Source organism: Panthera leo, chromosome B2, assembly GCF_018350215.1.
Source record: "Panthera leo isolate Ple1 chromosome B2, P.leo_Ple1_pat1.1, whole genome shotgun sequence".
NCBI lineage: Eukaryota > Metazoa > Chordata > Mammalia > Carnivora > Felidae > Panthera > Panthera leo.
This window is the reverse complement of record NC_056683.1, coordinates 82,852,981-82,857,169: the sequence shown is the minus strand read 5'-3', so window position 1 is coordinate 82,857,169 and position 4,189 is coordinate 82,852,981.

Here is a 4,189-nt window from a genome sequence, read left to right as displayed (position 1 = left end):
CATAAAATTATTGGGATTTACACAAGTTATTTATCTGTGACAACAGAAACATTATTATTTTAGGTCTCTATATAAAATGAAGCATATATGATATATTTAAATGTATTATGTTACATTTACATATTTCAGTGAATGTCGTGTATAAATGTTCTCAAGAACTACATTCTTTTGTTTTTTTAACTTTTATTTATTTACTTACCTAATTAATTTATTTTGAGAGAGAAAGAGCACGAGAAGGAGAGGGGAAGCGAAAGAGGCAGAGAGAGAATTAAGCAGGGCTCTAACTCACAAGCTTTGAGATCGTGACCTGAGCTGAAACCAAGAGTTCAACACTTAACCCAATGAGCCACCCACGTGCCCCAAGAACTACATTCTTTAAAAAAAAAAATGTTTATTTATTTTGAGAGAGAGGAGTGAAGGAGGGGCAGAGAAAGGGAGAGAATCCCAAGCAGGCTCTGTGCTGTGAGCCCAGAGTCCAGTGTGACCTCGATCTCATGAACCGTGAGATTAAGACCTGAACTCAAATCAAGAGTTGGTCACTTAACCAGCTTTGCCACCCAGGTGTCCCTCAAGAACTACATTCTTGTGTGTTGGCTGTAAAGAAATACATTTAATGGCTAAAATTTGGTCATTGCTATTTTTCAACTAATATCACTAAGTTCTTTCCACCTGAACTCGGCAGCTGTGGGCCTTTTTTCAATCTAACTCCGCTATTGAATAGATACCCAGCTACAGAATGCATATTTTGCTTACAGACCAGTATTTGATCTACTTGTTTATATCTTACGTTGTTTGGATCTGAGGGTGAATTTGGAGGAGAGTTAGGATGGTATCAGAAGAATTGTCATGCTGCCCGGTGCTTATCAATACAAACGTGTGGAGAAGCGACTGTAGTGTAATGGACATTTAGACTCTAAATACCGAGAATCTGTGAAGCCTTGCCAAGCGTGTTTGGTCTGGGCAAGGCTATTCTTTGTTGGTCTAAATGGGTCTCTGAAGATCTTGAGGTGCTTGCTCCTGCCATAGCCAGTCTACCCATGGTCGGCAGTGGTGTTAAACCGCGTAGCCATCTGTTGCTGCCTTGGCGAGGCTGCTCCTCGTGGGAAAGTGGGGCAAATTGTGCAATGGTCCCTGGAGTACTAACCTTCAGAGGACCCCACCTTGCCTGCCAATACCAGCACTGTCACCCACTAGCCCCAAGCTCCAGTAGCGGGGGACCTTAGCCAGAAGTTGATACCCAGATTTTAGATGGAAGGGCCAACTCTACCGAGAACCAACTTTTGAAAAGGTACACCTCAAATAAAGTTGACTTTATGTCTCTAATCTCCCCTTTGCCTGGAACAATGAATGGGGTAACTAATCTCTCATTGGTTTGGAAGTATGTTATTTCTCTATTGGCTTACATGCTGTGCCACCCAGGTGTCCCTCAAGAACTACATTCTTGGCTCGTGAAACTACGCTTTTGGCTTGTGAATTATTACCATTATAAATGATAATTCCTGCAGTGAACCCGTATTAAATAAATTATCGGCAAAGACAAAGCTTGGTCTCTAAGCATAATTTGCCCCGAACAAAGCAGTTCCTTGAAGAGATGCAGCTTAGTTGCTAAAATGTCAGATGGGTTCCTTTTAAAAATCTCCCCTGCAGGTTTACCTTTCCCTCTACCCAGCATTTGCATTAATAGGTTTTAAAAGGTAGCTGGTCCTTTCAAGATGTTGGCTTCTTTTAAAATTCTTTTCATCAAGATCTGCTTCTAATGCTCTTCATTTACTTTCTTAAGTGAAAGTAGAACATGAAAGGCAATTCCAAGCTGCTGGGGGGGGGGGGGGAATAACTGTTCCAGGGGCTAGACCGAAACAGAGACCCTGTGTCTCCTCTTTGAAGTGTGGCCACCTGTGAACGCCTATTGATCTCAGGCAGCCAGCCTTCAAAGGGGGAAGGTTGCACTTCTCCCCCACCTGGCCACTGCATGTTATAACACTTTTGAGTCAGCGGGGGCTACTTTCAAGTGAAAATTTGGATTAAAACGCTAACTTGTGAGTGGTGAATGGCTCATAAGGTAGCTTTTAAAGCATAAATATGATTTGAGATCTGCTCAGCAGTATCTTCTCCACCTCCTTTCTTTGCCCTCTTGTCACCCTCTGTATTTCAAAGGTCAGGCTTCTTTCAAATTAGTTTCTAAATCAGAACTTAATGAAGTCACTAACATGAAGGTGAATAGTTGATATATCTAGAGCAATCAGGAAACTGAAAAGCCAAAATAGCTTCCCACCTACATCTATTGACCTTGTAATGAAAAGGAAAAGTTGGTGGAGAAACTAAACATTATTTTTTTCTTTTTGCTTTGCGGTTGGCTGCAATAGGAATGATTTATTTATAGATTTAAATTTTGAGGGTTGCATTTTGTGATTCTACATATTTACTAAAATATATGTATTCAGACTGTTTGTCGTGGTGCGTTATAATCCTAAAGGATTCTCAACTCTTTATGGGGTCTTTTTAGTACGTGAGAGAGTCAAAGGAGAGGAAAGAAAGCTTAATAAGAAAAGATTGCAATATTAAGGTCCAGTAGTTGAAAATACTTTGCTTTGTATTCTTTGAGATTAGTGTGTAGTTAAGAATAAAAAAACTACTATCTTACATCTGTAATGATAGCATTTTCCTTTAAATTGGACTATTATGTTAAACATATTTTTAAATATGGTATCCACTAAGAAAATACCAACCTTGTAAGGTTTCATTTCCATTTTAATTCTCAGAAAACGATTGTCCTCCTGTGGCTACGACTTGAAAGGATTTTTCTCCTAGATGAATGGCTTAGTCACAGAGGATGTGTGTCTAAGGTAACACCAAAGTCTCCCCCTCCACCCCCCTTTGAAGTTCCCACACTAGAAAGAGTTAAAATCAGCTTAGGGTAAAACCAAAATGATCCTGAAGACCTGGTCCAAATCAGTTAGTTGCTAGAAGCATCTCAAAATTGTGCTCAAACCAAAATCTGGTTCCAATTAATCATCAGTTCTTCTACTTTCCCAATGGAAAACTAGACAACATCACCTAAAATGGTTTGTGTTCCATAACACAACACCTGCCATTCAGAGTAGGGAAGATGACAGCCCTAGATGAAAACATGGGAGAGAAATGAAAAAGCCAGGCAAAGGAAATATGGATAAACCTTTGACTCTTGAGGTGGCCGCATCACAGCACTAAATGACAAAAGCTATCAGAAACTGTAGTGTCTATTACACAACTTGTGCAGTTTGCAATTACTTATATACTTACCCATTTGTAGATACAAATTTTCAAAGCATTCTTAAATTTTGCACATTTTATACACAAAATGTTAATAAGAGTCTGCACTTTTAGAAGGGGAAGAACTGTCAGTTTTATGCTGCAGAAGTAACATTTCATTTTTGCCAACACTAGCAACTATGAAACAAAACCCTCACTTTTTTTTTTTTTTAACATTTTAGTTATATGGCCATCACAGGGTTTTGCTTAGTCTCTGATAATAGAAATAATGTCAGCTCTGCATTTGATATGCACAGGTAGCATTTCCGTGAACGTTTCCCACTGCTGCTACAGCTAGACTTGCCCCTGACTTTGTATGAGGAGGTCAATGACCTCCCATGTCTTTTTCTGATTAAAGATCTTAGCAGGACAGAAACGTAAGAATGCCAGCTCTCCCTCAGTATCCCTTTAATCTGCAACCCTTTCTGTATTGGCTTTTATTTATTTGAAACACCATCTTAGGACAAGAGTTGCAGTTGAGAAATGTACTACTGCCTGAAGTATATATATATATATATATATATATATATATATATATATATATATATATATATATTCTGAATCAGTATTGGATGAGTTTTTTTTCCCCATTAAGATTTTTGGGTATTTTTTTGTGAGGTAAAATCTATCTTATTACCAGGTATGTTATTGATTGGGAATAGAGGCATATGTTTCTTGAAATATAAGGTGGATAGTGAATTTTTATGCCGATTTCATTTTCAGAAGTAAACATTTTATTTCAAATCTTTAAAATATCTCTATCAAAGACTCTTTCAGAAAAAAAATGAAAGAAAAACTTTTGACAGAGGTGATAGATTTTGCTCACTAGCTACACCTTATACTAAAAACTACAAAACAATGCTTTGAAAATATTTAAGTTGCAAATGATAGTCGCTGCTGA